Source organism: Balaenoptera borealis (genome assembly GCF_965194805.1).
Source record: "Balaenoptera borealis genome assembly, chromosome: 6".
Taxonomy (NCBI): domain Eukaryota; kingdom Metazoa; phylum Chordata; class Mammalia; order Artiodactyla; family Balaenopteridae; genus Balaenoptera; species Balaenoptera borealis.
In genome coordinates this window covers 57,394,168-57,410,562 of record NC_138863.1, presented here as the reverse complement: position 1 = coordinate 57,410,562, position 16,395 = coordinate 57,394,168, and the positions used below count along the sequence as shown (strand labels likewise).

At 40.3% G+C, this 16,395-nt stretch overlaps 1 pseudogene across 1 annotated transcript; it reads left to right on the top strand.

Moving 5' to 3' along the window:
- Positions 1-390: 390 nt before the first annotated feature.
- LOC309630609 (small ribosomal subunit protein eS4 pseudogene) lies at positions 391-15,976 on the top strand (annotated as a pseudogene). The gene has a single exon. The product of its transcript is annotated as a small ribosomal subunit protein eS4 pseudogene (transcript).
- The last annotated feature ends 419 nt before the right edge of the window (positions 15,977-16,395 follow it).

Below are 16,395 nucleotides of genomic sequence, written 5' to 3'. Positions count from 1 at the left end.
TCCGCAACAAGAGAGGCCGCAATAGTGAGAGGCCCGCGCACCGCGATGAAGAGTGGCCCCCGCTTGCCGCAACTAGAGAAAGCCCTCGCACAGAAACAAAGATCCAACACAGCCAAAAATAAATAAATAAATAAATATTTTTAAAAATAAATAAATAATGAAGTAGATGTGTAAGTACTGATATGGAAGAATGTCAGTGATAAATTCTTGCAGAAGCTGGGTGGTGAGTACTTACTCTTCTCTCTACCTCTTTAAACGTTTGAAAATTTCCATAATACAGAGGATTTTTAAAATACCATCTAGAGTTCCACTTCTGCTTAGGATCTATAAAGCTTCAAGAGAACATCACTCTTATCCTAAGAACAAGAAAAAGCCAGATAATTTACAAAATCATAATTTTTTGAATCCATTAGAGACCTGAGTCCACAAGGCAACTAAATGAACTAAATTCCAAAGAGTGAAAAAGCCCTCCAAGGAAAAAAGAGAACATATAAAATTTACCTTTGGCACAGCATGGAAGGAAGGAATGGCCACCATTAAGGTAGGTAAGAAGAAAACAGCTAAACTTTTAACAAATTCCTAAAGGCCAAATGTGGGCTGGTGTATCAGTTTAGAATAAATGGGAACCCCAGACTTCTTCAAGGAACGTTGCACTTATTCCCAAGCTCTTATCCACCAGGTGATCACAAGAAAGATTGAGGGAAGAGCAGGAGGAAGGAGAGAGTCCCCTTTGGGGGCTCAGGTACTGCAGGTAATGATCGTCTCCCACTGATCACAGCCCACTTCCCCACAACCTTCTCTCATATAAAGCAAAGCCTTTGAGAAGCCAAGGGGCAGAAAGAGAGTAGCAAAGCCTCCCACGCAGGGACCCAGGCAAAGATCCACTGCTTCTGCGAAAAGGGTAGAAATAAAAGCCCCTTGCCCTAGGGGAGAGCTATGAAAACCTATAGGCCTGAGATCCTGCACGAATACAAAGCAGGGGTCCTCTCCACATATGGGAAGAACAGGAAACTCATCTGCTCAAGACTCAGTACAAATGTCCTTGAGATCCACCCATAAATTTCATACTTTTTAAAGAACTAACTTACTTAAATTACTAAAATTATCTCTTCTCTTAAGGATCATTTTTCTCCACATGAAGTAATCAGATGATAGTGGAGAATTTTGCAAGTAATCAGAAACAGCTAGTGAGTGATCCTCCAAATCAAGCTTGAGAGAATATAGTCTCTTCATTTTCAAAGAGGAGCTATAAAACTGATGGTGATTACATTCTAAGGTTGGGAAGACTGTGTCTACTAATAAGTTCTTCCAAACAGTGTTCTCCTGTAAATATGGTGTCATGGCTTATTGCAGGCAGCTTGATGCAGGAAAAACATGAGCTTTGGTATCTCCAAGGCCTTTAGCTGTGGGACCATGCGCAGAATACTGAGCGTCAGTTTCCTCATTTGTAAAACAGGAAGTAGGGGAAAGTAATGCTTACTCATGCAGTTGCCTGTGAAAATCAAATGAGTACAGTATACAGCCATTAAAGAGAATGAAATAATGCCATTTGCAGCAACATGATGGATCTAGAGATTATCATACTAAGCGAAATAAGTCAGAAAGAGAAAGACAAACCATATGATATCACTTATATGTGGAATCTAAAATGTGACACAAATGAACGTATCTATAAAACAGAAACAGACTCACAGACATAGAGAATAGACTGTGGTTGCCAAAGAGGGGGGGATGTGGAAGGGAAGGATTGGGAGTTTGGGATTAGCAGATGTAAACTATTATATATAGGATGGATAAACAACAAGATCCTACTGTATAGCATAGAGAACTATATTCAGTATACTGTGATAAACCATAATGGAAAAGAATATGAAAAATTATATATGTGTATGTGTGTGTGTGTATATATATATATATAACTGAGTCACTTTGCTGTACAGTAGAAACTAAACACCACACTGTAAGTCAACTATACTTCAATAAAAAAAATTTTTTAAATGAGTTCAGTATAAAACAACCAGCCCTGCACTTGGCATATAAAAGACACACACTACAAATGCTCGGTGCCTTTTCTTCTCACCCCAACACTACCCATTGCTGCATATTTTGTCCTATGGATTTAGCCATTGTTTGCAGATATTCTTGCTTTATACCACTCTTAGACAAAGACTTTGATCTAGAAAGCCATATTCCTTGTTCCTTTGCACCTGGCTGACCTGTGAACTGCTCTATGTCTTATCTTCTTGCCCTTCTGCCTCAAGGCTCCAAGACATTTCTTCAGCCCCTCTTCAGCTCCTATCATAACTGTGTATGTACGTTTGCTGATGCTATTTTTAAATCTTACTATAATAATTGTCATTAAGCTGAAGTAACTTCTCTGTCATAGTGAATAAATGACACATGGGAATCTTTCTAGGCAACAAATTGCCCTGTACTTAGACATTTTCTACATCCTAATTCTTGATCAATTCATCTTCCTTCTTAAAAACAATACTGTATCCAAGCTAGCAAAGAAGTTAGAGGACATCTAGCTCATCCCCCAAGAGAGGCCAGTCAGCCAGTTAATGACAGAGCCCAAATTGAAACCCAAGTCTCCTGCCTCATCCCATCATTATAAAAGCAAGTCAGCTAAGTGATTTTAAAAATCAAGTAACTGTGCTCTATATCATAATTAAAGATCTCTAAAATGTGTAAAAATCCCATGGTGAAGGTTTTTATGGGTGAAAGCACTTCAAGACCTCAGGAGAAAAGAAGCCGTATTAATCCAAAGTTGTAGCAGCATTCATTATTATTGTTATTGCTATTCAAACAATTGAATTGTTTTAGTTAATTTTAATATTGTACTCTGTTGGATTACAGATGGCCACACATTTTTTGCTAGCCCTCCCCTGGAATCTGGGCTGACTTTGATGGCCTGTGTGACCTATAAAATACGGCAGAAGTGAGGTCCTAGGACTTCTGAAGCTAAGTCATAAGAAGTCTTGCAGCTTCCACCTAGGTCTCTTGGAATCCTCTTTCTGAACACCATGAGCTGGCATGTAAGAAGTCCAAATATAAAAACAAAAACAAAATAACTCAATTTAAAAGTGGGCAAAAGACTTGAATAAACATTTCTTCAAAGAAGATATACAAATGGCCAATAAGCATATCAAAAAATGTTCAACATCACTAGTCATTAGGAAAATGTATATCAAAACCACAATGAAATACCACTTCACACCCATTAGGAAAATTACTATTTTTTAAAAGCAGAAAATAAAATATGTTGGTGAAGATGTGTAGAAATTGGGACACTCATGCACTGCTTATAGGAACGTAAAGTTGGTGTAGCCACTATGGAGAATAGTTTGATGGCTCTTTAAAAAGCTAAACATAGAATTACCAAATGGTCCAGCAATTCCACTCCTAGGTATATACGCAAAGGAATTGAAAGCAGGGACTTGAACAGATATTTGTACAGTCATGTTTACAGCTGCATTATTCACAAAAGCCAAAACGTGGAAACCACCCAAACGACAATCAACAGATGAACGGATATACAAAATGTGGCATGTATACAATGCAATAGTAATCATCCATAAAAAGAAATGAGGTTCTGACACATACTACAACATGGATGAACCTTGAAGACATTATGTTAAGTGAGCTAAGCCAAACACAAAGAATGAATATTGTATGATTCCACTTATATGATGTTCCTAGAATAGGTAAATTCATAGAGGCAGAAAGTAGAGGGGTTGAGGGGAAGGAGGAATGGGGAATGGGGAGTTATTGCTTAGTAGGTGCAGGGTTTCTGTTTGAGGCAATGAAAAAATTTTGGAAATAGACAGATGATTGTACTAAATTGTGAATGTACGTAATGAAACTTTAAAATGGTTTAAAAGGTAAATTTTATGTTATGTATATTTTACCACAAAAAAACCAAGAAAAATGGCAAATGATGTCATATATTAAAAAAGAAAAGAATAGGGAAAGGCAGAGGAATAAGAAGGAGGAGGGGGAGGAAGCTGTCCTAGCCCTAATGCCTTGAGACCCTCACAGGAGAGGCCACATGTAGGCGCTCTGGTTGACAGACCTGGCTGATCCTGACGTCCAAGAATCCCTGCAGGAGCCAGACATGTGAGTGAGTCTGTCTTTGATCCTCCAGAGCAGCCTAACCTCCAGCTGATTACCTCTGAGTGACCTCAAGCAATGTCACTTGGAACTGAGGAATTACCCAGCTGAGCCCTGCCCTGCTCCTCAGAATCACAGACATGATAAATCAGTTGGCGTTTTAAGCTGCCAGGTTTCTGGGTAATTACACACATGTAATTCTTTAATTACATGAGAATCTTTGTGGGTAGGACTCAGTCCTCAGGAGTTTTTAAAATTGCCCAGTACTTTCCAATATGAAGTCAAGGTTGAGAACCACTGAAATGGAGGAATGAGGCATGGAGAAATCTTTAAAATTTCCATCCAGCTCTAAAAATTTTATACCTTAGCTATTTTATCAGTGCACTGGAAGAAGGTGGTCCTCTTTTCATGCCATGGACCTTGGTCCCAAGAAGCATCTGAAGAGTGTAGCAGCTCCAAAGCATTGGATGGTGGATAAACTGGTCAGTGTGTTTGCTCCTTGCCCATCTACAAGTCCCCACAAGCTGAGAAAATGTCTCCTTCTCATCATTTTCCTAAGGAACAGGTTTAAGTATGCCCTAACAGGAGATGAAGTAAAGATCTGCATGCAGCAGTTCATTAAGATTGATGGCAAGGTCCAAAATGATATAACCTACTCTGCTGAATTTATGAATGTCATCAGCATTGACAAGACTGAGAGAATTTCCATCTGATCTATGACACCAAGGGTGGCTTAGCTGTTCATCGTATTACACTTAAGGCCAAGTACAAGTTGTGCAAAGGGAGAAAAATCTCTGTGGGCACAAAAGGAATCCCTCATCTGGTTACCCATAATGCTTGCACAATCTGCTACCCTGATTCCCTCATCAAAGTGAACAACACCATTCAGATTGGTTTGGAAAGTGGCAAACCACCAACTTCTTCAAGTTTGACACTGGTACCCTGTGTCTGGTGACCAGAGGTGCTAACCTGGGAAGAACTGGTATGATCACCAACAGAGACAGACACACTGGTTCTTTTGATGTGGTTCCTGTGAAAGATGCCAATGGCAACAACTTTGCCACCTGGCTCTCCAACATTTTTGTTATTGGCAAAGGCAACAAAATATGGATTTCTCTTCCCCAAGGAAAAGATATCCACCTCATCATTGCTGAAGAGAGAGACAAGAGACTGGTGGCCCAGTGGGTGGGTGGGTGAGCAGTGGGTGAAATGATCTCTAAGTGACATGATTGGAAAAGTCTTTGTACTTAAGTAAAGATAATATGGCATGAATATTGAGTGAATAAATATTGTATAACCTGATACCCCCAAATGTTATCATTCCTTTAATAAATATTTATCACACGCTATGTTCCAGGCATTCTGCTTGACACCACAGATTCCAAGAGTAGTTCAGTATTCTAGATAGTGGGGGGCAATGAGGGGAATCAAAAAGAAATACAGACAGTATTCAGTCTCAAATCAAGGGAGGAAATGGAGTGGTCAGTTCTCCTTGGAGGGGGGGAAAGAGATTCAAAGAGGACATAACTTGAGCCAAGTCTTCAAGGATGATTTGCTACTTAATGAAGGTAAGGTACAGGTAGTCGAGGGTAGAGGAAGGACATCTCCAGTTGCCCAGCGCCCTGGTGTCTGACATTTACAGTAAAATTATTGATGTAATTAAGTGGGGACCTCTGTTTTGATTAATTCGATGACATCAGTGAACGACTTTCCTAAAAGGGCTTGTCTTATGAAGGAAGAAATGGTTCACAGGCAGTGTGATAGTACAACTAGTAATAACGGCTACTAGTTATGAGGCGCTACCGTGAGCCAGCACTCTGCTAAGCACACAATGTTCATGAGTTCAGTGACTTCTGATCTCACAAGCAAACTGCCTCAGAATATTCAGGGACCATAATGTGACAGATCATTTGGATTTGTTCCATGTGGTCCTGGGTTAGAACTAGGATCAATGAGTGGAAGCCATAGAAAGACAGACTTCAACTCAACCAAGAGAATAGCCACCAAAAAGGCTATACCAGGATGGACTGAATGACTTCTGGACAAAGTATAAGTTTTCCAATTTTAAACACTTTAATATCTTCCTTTGTAATAGCTGTTACCCCCAAACTACTTAGAATTAAGAACAAGTGGCAAAGACAGAATTTAAAGAATTCTTTGAGTTTGTTATTCTGCTCACCCACAGATAAATCTCTATTTCCTACAAGGTCAGCAGGCAAAAAATAAAAAATAAAAGATAAGGATAGAGAACCTCTTCACTCATGTAAAATGCAAGGTTAAGCAACTCGAGCACATTGAGTTCAACTCAGATATGCATAAGTGAGTAAGGTGTACCTCACAAAACTCTGAGACAAAGTGGTACCTGAAGCTTCTGCTTCAAGCTCAGTCCCCTCTTCTTCTTGTAGAGCTAGACTGGTGCCCAGAGTGCCGGTTCCAGCTGGCAGTCCCTTGCCCAGGTGGGTTCTTGTCCCCTGCCGTCCATCTATGGAGTCTACCTACCCATATGTTTTTGACTCTGAGCCTCTTGATTTGACAGATGGTTTTAACTTCAAATTACAAATAATCTTCTCTCTGAGTACTATCTCAGTCCCTAACTTATGTTTAACATTTTAGGTAATAGCCTGCTGTTCATCATCTTAAGCAATTTACAGGTTTAAACGTATCCTGTGTATGTGTGAGCACATGTACGTAGAGACGTGTGTTCTAATACAAATAACTTCTTACTTCATTATTTTCTCACACAACATCCTGAAAGAGGAGGGTAGAAAGAGGAAGCCTCCAGTGAACTGAGGTTTCCTCACACTCCTAGCACCATTACACCACACTTGAAGGACTCCATAACCCGACAACTTGTAGAAATGTTGAAGAAGGGCCTCCAAGTGCCAGGTGGGTAGTGGAACTAGATTACCTGGAATTGCTCTCCTAAGTCTAAGAATCTGTAACTCTCTGGTAATTAACTTGAGTTGAAATCAGCCTTGAAATGGGACTATTTCCCATCTCTGTCTTTCAGTCACAAGTCATAAATCATCATGGTTGGCTTACTGCGATCAGTGAAGGGGAGGGATTGGGAGGATCAGAACCCAAATGAAGTCATTGATTTATGTTTGGTTGCAGCCAAGATTACAGAAATGAATAAGACATGGTCCTATGCTCAGGAAGTTCATAATCTAGTAGGGGAAACAGAGCCATTCCAGATCATTTTAGAACAATGTGGCAAGTAAAGCGATTTAAAAAAAGATGTGTACAAGGTGTCATGGGACCACAGAGGAGGGGCACGCAGTCAACGTGGGCTAAGATGCAGAATTTGGAAATCATCTGGAGGAAGTGATTACTAAAATGGACCTTAAGGGAATTTCCTGGCAGTCCAGTGGTTAGGACTCAGCGCTTTCATAGCCATGGTCCCGGGTTTGATCCCTGGTCGAGGAACTAAGCTGCAAGCTGTGAGGCACGGCCAAAAAATAAAATAAAATAAATAAAATGGATCTTAAAATAAAAATAGGACTTACACTGGCATGTAAAGAGAGACGTCGGCACTCTGGTGTTGTGGTGTGTTGTGCTGTGTTGTGTTGTGTTGTGTATGGAGGGGGAAATTCTACTTTGTGACAGAGCTGTCAAGGCCAGCATGGGTGAGAGATGGGGCTGGAGAGGACACTAGGAGCCAGACCACAAAAGGCTTAAATGCCTCATCAGGGCATCCAGGCTTTACCTGGCTGGCAGGAGGGAGCCATTGTTGGGTCTTAAGCAGGAGAATGACATGGTTACATATGCCTTTCAGATAACTCTGGCATGGCTTTGTAGAAAATTTATTTCAGGAGACAAGACAGGAGGCAGGGAGTAGTTAGGAGACTACGGTACTAATCCAGAGAGGAGATGATAAGGGCTTGAACCTGAGTGTTAGCAGTTAGGGGAAGAAATTAAGTTGAGAAATATTATTACATGGTGAAATTGGAAGGTTCAGAAGATGGTTGGGCATGGTGGGGGGTGCGTCCAATAGGGGTGGATTAGGGACAGTTTCCAGGTATCTACCTAGTGTCACTTCCCAAGTGAGGAGGTATTTCTTGGCCACCCTATTAAAACTACATCATCCTTACCAACATTTCCTATCCTCTTTCCCAGCTACGTCTTTCTCTATAGCTCTTATAACACATTATACAATTCTATTACCATCTATTTCCCCCCACTAGACTATATGAGGTTCTTCAGGGCAGAGATTTTGTCTCTTTGTTCACTGAGCAGTCATTGGAACCCACCATGGGCTCAATAAACGTCTGCAGAAGGGACGAATGCACAATAGTGGTACTGAGAAGCTGAGAAAAAGAATGCAGGAAGAGGAACAGATTTAGAGAAAAAGTTGAGTTCAGTCTGGGAATTTCTAGACTATCCCAGGGAAGGCTCTGTAGGAAAGATAAAGCTCTACAGAGTCTCAGAATGTTAGATCTGACAGGTGCCCCAAGGACAGTTCTACACAGTTCCTTCATTTGGGGAAGAAAGAAACTGAGATCCAGAAAAGTGATGTGCATTGTCCATGGCAAGACAAACACTAGCCAGATCCTAGCACAGCTGAGCTGAATGCCCAGCCGCCTGCTCCCAACTCCAGACCTTTAATGTTTGTGCCTCACATTGTCTGGTTTCTGCTGATCAGAGAGATACCTAAAAATCGCTTGCCTTTGACCTTCAGCTAGAACTTAACCAAACTGTTATATGACTGTTTCTTTGGGGCCTACTTGACCAATTACTCCGAGAAAGAAAACTTTGAGCCTGAACCAAAACTTTGAGCCTGAACCAGGCTGAAGCTGTAGCAGCTGTGCTAGAACAATAGACAGCTTTGCCTCGATGCCTCATACCAGACAAGGGGTTGCCTGAACCACTTAGTGATCTCATTTTTATTTAATATTTTTAAATGGAAGTATAATTTACACACAGTGAAATGTACAGATAATAAGTACACAGGTCAATGAATTTTGACAAACATATACACCCCTGTAACCACCACACCAATAAAGATCTCTCCTGCCTTTCTCAATCAAAGCCCCTTCCCACAGGCAACCACTTTTCTGATTTCTATCACTACTTCATATAAAAGAAAAAATGCACTATAGATTCTTCTGTGTCTGGCTCCTTTTATTCATGTCTTTTAGCATCATGTCTGTGTGATTCAGCCATATTACTGCTTCTATCAGTAGTCTTTTCCTACATATTGCTGAGTAGTATTCCATTGTATAAATATACCACACATTGTTTACCCAGTCTCCTATTAATAGATATTTGGGTTATTTCTAATTTCTGGCTATTGTGAATAAAGCTGCTACAAACATTCTTGTTTAAATGTGTTTATGGACATATGTTTTCATTTCTTTTAGGTAAATATCTAGAAATGAGATAGCTGGTTCATAGGGTAGGTACATGTTTAACTTTATACAGAACTGCCAAACAGTTTTCCAAAGTGGTTATATGATTTTACATTCCCACCAACAACGCATAAGATTTCATTTCCAATTGCTTCATATCTTCACCAATCTGGGTATTGTCAAGCCTTTTCATTTTAGCCACAAGAAGAGTCAAATAAACACAATATATTTTTCAGTCTCTGCCAGCACTTTGGAACATTCTGTTATTATGCAGAATTTCATACATTCACTAAAGCATTAGATGTACCCATCACTCAGTTCAATAATTATCAGCTCATGGCCAATCCGGTTTCATCTCCATACACATCTATCCCCTCCTCCCATATTATTTTGAAGCAAATTTCAGACATCATATCACTTCATCCATAAGTATTTCAGTATGTATCTCTAAAACATAAGGACTCTTTTTAAACCTAAGTAAAATGCTATTACATTTATTTTTAAAACAGTAGTACTTTAATATCATTAAACATTCAGTCAATGTGCAAATTTCTAATTGTCTGAACAATGTCACAAATTATTTTGTTCAGTTTGTCTGTTCAAACCAGGATCCAAATAAGTATGCATATTACAATCAGCTAATATGTCTTTTGAGTATCTTTTAATTCAAAGGTTCCCCCTCCTTTTCTTTTATTCTCTGCAATGTTTTTGTTAAATAAATTGGATTGTTTGTCTTCTAAAATTTCCCACAGATTGGACTTTGCTGATGCATTATTTAACATATTCCTCTGTCCACTGTATTTACTGTAAATTATTCTTTGGATCTAGGAGCTTAATCATATTCCAGTTCAATTTTTTTTTAGCAAAACTACCTCATATTTGAATTGTATTCTTCCATCAGGAGGCACATAATGTCTGTCTCTCTTTCTTATGTCAACACTGTTGAGGCTCAATGCCTAGATCGTTCATTCATTTTGGGATGCAAAATGGTGATATTCCAATTCTATTCTGTCTTCATTTATGTGTTGAGATATTTCCATAAAAAGAAACTTTTTTCATCTACTATTGGTTACCCCGTGGTACAATTAATATAAAAAAAAAAACAGAATAAATTCTTATTTCCCTTTATTTACCAATTTTTTAAACAACGAATTCTCTACCATTCTTCAGTGATAACCAATTAGTTTGGGACTTTTTCTGTATTATTAGGATGAACTCACATATTTAAACATATTTGGTGTGTTTCAGTCCATTGCACTTACCATTTTTGATAATTTTTTTTCTGCCAATCAAATTACTTAATCCACTGACAAATAGCATTGAAAAGTATTACTATGCTTCAAATGGTTTTTATTTTCAATTGCGTACATGGCTGTCTTCCTAATTCAAATAATTACACAGTATACAGCAGTGTTCTCACCAGCAGCTTCAGACAGCACCCACTCTGTCCTGGCCTCTTGTGTAAGCTTGTCAAGGAGGAGAGTCCTCCTGTCATGGACTTAGCTTGTGGCTTCCTACAATACAGCAGGGACACCCAGAAGGCTACTAGAACTTGGGCAGCAGAGCAGAGAGGTATTTACTACAGCCCTGAACCTGACTATCTGAGTTCAAATCCTGGCCTACCTGTCAAGCTTGGTGAAGTTACTTTATGTTTTTCTGCCTCATTTTCCCTACGTGTGAAACGGAGAGTAGTAGCAGTACCTCAAAGGGATGTTATGATGATTAATGAGCTAATAGATGCAAAACACCATTTGCCTGGCATATTGAGCACTCAATAAATGAACAAACTTATTACTGCTCTCATCATTCAAGCTAAACCTGGATTTTCTTTAGAATTCCTAGCCCTACCCATGAGTGGAGGTTTCAGACTCAGATGCCTGCAGGACCCCTCAAACTCCAGTCTCTACTCAGAAGAAAAACACATCAATTAGTAAGAGGCAGTTGAACTATGACATGCACTAAGCTTCATAAGACACAAGAGGGAAAAGAAAGCTATGCTCTCAGTATACAATCCTTATTTGTTTTATCATCTTAACTCATTTTTCCTGGAGCCTCTTGTGTGCCAATTGGAAATATCTACTTTGATAAAGACTTTAAACTTCAGAAACCACTTTCACCCACATTATCTCGATCCACTTAACAGTCCTGGATAGAGGCAGGGTTTATTATCCCCATCTGACAAACAAGGGAGCTGGCAGTGACTTGCCCAAGGTCACAGAGTCAATTACAGGCACAGCAGGAACCAACAGCCAGATTTTCTGCCTCTTTTACAGCAGCTTGAGGCCATCGTGGCCTCCTCTTCTCATCCATTGATTTATTAGTTCAATAGCTATTTATTGAGCATCTATTTATTTGTCAGACACTCTTCTAGAACTAGCATGCTGTTGATATAGCAACAGATACAGCAGTGAAGAGGAAAAACCACATGGACAAAAACTCCTGCCTTCGTAGAGTTTACTTTCTAGTGGGAGGAAACCAAAAACAAATCAATGCTATGGAAAAGCAGAAAGCAAAGAAGAATAATAGGGAGTATAATAGAGTAATAAGGAGGGGTTACAGCTTTAACTGACTGGTCAGGGAAGGCCTTACTGAGAAGGTGACATTTGAGTCAAGTGAGGGAGGTAAGGGAGGAACCTTGCAAATATTTGGAGGAAGAGCTACCAGGCAAAGAGAAGTGGCAAAGGCAAAGGCCCTAACTGGGAGGCAGGCCTAGTATGTTCTAGGAACAGCATGCAGGTAACCTTAGCTGCAGTAGAGGCAGCAAGAAAGAGACTAGTGTCAGGACCAAATTGTTTAGGGCTCTGTAAGTAATTGTAAGACCATTAACTTTTATCCTGAGTTAGATGGGATGCCATTGGAAGATTATGATATAATCCTTACCAGGAAGTGAAATCAATAATAATATATGATAACCCTAAGATAACCCAGCAATTCCAATCCTAGGTATCATACTCACCAGAAAAGCACAGATACGTGCACCAATAAACATATACAAGAATGTTCATAGCAGCATTATTCAAAATAGCCAAAAACTGGATATAGCCTAAATGTCAAACAACAGAAGGACAGATAAATACACTTTCCTTATGGATGTTATATTTCAATGATGTCTATTAAAGAAATAATGATAGCATGAACAAATGAAAGGTCTATGATATCTACCCATGCTCAATAATGATTGAGCACCTACTATTACAAGGCACTGTTAGCCACTCTCAGCTTAATTATTGTATTACTTATTATTATTGTACCACATACAGCAGACCTTTGGGGAAGGGGTCTTAGTTCTCTTGATAAAGTGGTAGCAAGTTCATCATTCTGAGAGCAGAAGTCTAATGCTAAGCCCATCCACCCACCTGTGGTCCAATAATCAGGCAATGATGAAGGAAGGCCCTCAAGATAAACACCTCTTCTTAAGAGCTAAGATCTGCAAAACCCACTCAAGCTCTTAACAAATACTTTCAATGAGGCACACCTGAATGGGATGTCTTTATCAGAAAATATAATCAAGAATAGATGATAAATAACTATAAGGAAATATATGACCTTAATGTAAGTTTTTTAAATTTCTAGTTAATTGAGAGTAGGGTAGCTTACAAAAATGTTTCACATTTCCTCAGCTGACTTACAGTCAAATCTTTTTGCCTATTAATAGACCAGCTATCCATCTGGCATTTAAATCCCATCTTCTAGGACAGGGGTCCCCAACCCCCAGTATCGGTCTGCAGCCTGTTAGGAACCAAGCCGTACAGCAGGAGGTGAGCGGCGAGCGAGCGAGCGAGGCTTCATCTGCCGCTCCCCATTGCTCCCCATCGCTCGCATTACCGCCTGAACCATCCCCCCCATCGCTGGCATTACAGATTGATCCAACACCCCGCCCCTCGTCGGTGGAAAAATTGTCTTCCACGAAACCGGTCCCTGGTGCCAAAAAGGTTGGGGACCGCTGTTCTAGGAGACAGGCTGACAAGGTGAGTTTCTTATATTTTCAACTAAGGAATATATAGAACAGGTCATTAAAACCATACCCTCAAAGTCAGACTGTATTAAAGCCAAATTACTTTAAATATGGCATGTTTTAGTGTTATGTTCTACATCTTTCTTTAATGTATTATATGCGAATATTTGTAGAGGCCCATAAGATGTGTATTACAATGGTGGGAGCATTTGATCCCTAAACCAAGAATAAGGTCACAGTAGAACCAAAACTCAGATGGGTAGGGGAAAAAAACAGAAATGACTCTGGAAAATACTCAGGGAAATAAGAAACCCAGAGCTTAAAGCAAACCATAAACCACAGCTTTCTAATTCTGAGACGATAGTGGTGAACATCTGTTTACCAGTTAAATACAATGCCATTTACGTGAGGGACTACATTTAATGGACAAAGCATTAAGATCATTGAAGGATGACATGTTTTGTTTGCAGTAATGTGTGACTGCACAGCCTTTCCAACCAGCACTCATGTCCAACATAACTGAGGAGCTCGGTGAGCCCCTCCCATTACATCAAATTCTCTCTGTTCAAAGCCTGTGTCTGGCAAAGAAAACAAAGCTGTCCTGGATGTCCATGTTGTGAGTTCCAGGACCACAGAGCAAATGGAAGATTCTCCTTGGAGATATTTTATGTGGAGGAGCCACAGAATCTAAAACCATGAAAACTAATAGTCTAATGACTTTGAGTTTTTATAGTTATTTCAATCATCATTTTAAAAAGATAGAGCCAGAGAGAACTTTTCTAAACACCTTGACTAATAAATCGTCAGTGTTTAAACAACAATTACATTATGAAATGGAAATTAGCTGTCATGATCAAGCCATATGGCTAATATAATTGATTGGTTCATATTTTTAAGAGGATGGAAAGCACAACCCAAAGAATAACTAAATAGCTTTTACAAAATTAACTAGAGATGATAAGTTCTATTTTGCTGGGGGTTTTTATGTGAAGAACAGAGAAAAAAATCTTTGTTATCTCTGATTTTGAATAGAAACCATGAATTTAAAAGTTCAATGATTTGATTAATTAAAAAACCCTTCACACAAAGTGGAAATTTGCACATATATAAATGCAAAATAGATATACATTTATGTGGGGGAAAGAGACATTAAAATGAAAAGCAATACAAATATTCACTTCTATAGTTGATAGCATGAGAAAAAAAATAGTTCTGGGTTTTCTCCCTGTTTTAAAAGTACACTTCAGCATATTTGGAGTAACTCTGCAGTTATATCATGTTTGACTGTGTTTTATCTGCAGCCCTCCTCTAATACATGACAATTTCCTACATTGATACTGGAGAAATTAAGATGTGTTTACAGAAAAATATCCCTCGGCTTGATGGGGACCTGTCTTGAATTTTAAAGTGGCAAACTGGGCACAGTTGTCCCTTCTCATCTGAGTGTCCTGAACCCCTTCCCTGAAACTGGATTGAAACTTTTCTTCTGTTGAGCTCTCAACCTGAATGAAAATAAGCTCTAATCAGTTTGTAGTGGAAATGTATGTCTTGTGGCGTTTCTCCTCTTTGCTTAGGTTTTTTTTGGGGGGGTTATTGTTGGTGTTATTGTTTTCAGTGAATTATTGGCTCTATCCTCCTGGGTTGCCAGTGTAAAATGCTTCAAATAGATTATTTCCTTTAACGTTCACGAAGATCCTTTAAAGAAGCATTATTATTATCATCCCCATTTTACAGGAAATTAAGAATCAGAGTGTAGAATCCACTACATTGTAGAGTGGCAGAGGTCAGAAGACATTACTTCTAAGCCCGCATTATTTTCACTGGGCTATCTAGAAGGAGAGATTTATCCATTGCTATTCTTTGCCCTTGGAAATGGGTTTCTGAAAGGTGGGAGTGGCAAATGTTGCCTTAACTTTTAAGATAGGCAGTGGTAGGGGGTGGGAAGGAGGAGTTTCACAACAAACAGGGACCTGAAAGGCACAAACGTGGGACTTTTTTTTTTTTTTTTGTCTGTGTTGGGTCTTCGTTGCTGCGCATGGGCTTTTCTCTGGTTGCTTTGAGCGGGGGCTACTCTTCATTGCAGTGCGTGGGCTTATTGAGGTGGCTTGTCTTGTTGCGGAGCACGGGCTCTAGAGCGCAGGCTCAGTAGTTGTGGCGCATGGGCTTAGCTGTTCCGCCGCCTTCCCGGACCAGGGCTCGAAACTGTGTCCCCTGCATTGGCAAGCGGATTCTTAACCACTGCGCCACCAGGGAAGACCACAAACCTGGCACTTTGAGTTATGGAAGTGGAAAGGAATTTTTCTCAAATCGGTTCAGACAAAGCAGGCCTGGCATTTTTAAGCCCACTGGCCTACCTTTGAGCACCCACTCCTCTGCAGCACTTCATACCCACAGATCCTGAGTCCACTGGGTCCCATCCTGCCTGTGTGTTAGTGTAGGAGAGAGAGGACCTTGGGTTTGCGCTGAGGCGTGCTTTGTGGAATGCCTTCTAAAAGCAAGCCCCACACTACTTTTTTGTGTGACATGAAATAACTCGTGAAATCTTTAGAACATCCCCCCGCCCTTTGAGGTAGACAGAGAAGACACAAAGAAAGGTCTAGTAACTTACCCAAGGTCTCAGAGCAAATAAATGATGCAGGTGGAGGCGGGGGCTGCAGACTGGCCCAAGGGGTTCCCCGGGGCCCCTCTCAAGCCCACGCTGTTTCACTAGAGCTCTCCGTAGTGCTGGCCTGGACTTGGTACAAGGATCTTAGCGCCGCCACTAACGGTGGGGCAGAAGGCCGAGGGAGGAAGACGGAGGGGGAGCGCACCCCAGGGGCAGGCGCTCTTTCGGGGACTTGAGCTTCAATAGTCCAAGTCTTCGTTTACTAATGAACTTTAGAAAAGCAGCTAGACGGAGACCCTGGGCGTCGCCAGAGTACCAACTTCTACTGACACTTTGCCATGCGGTGGAAGGCGCGTGTGGACGCATCTGCCCGC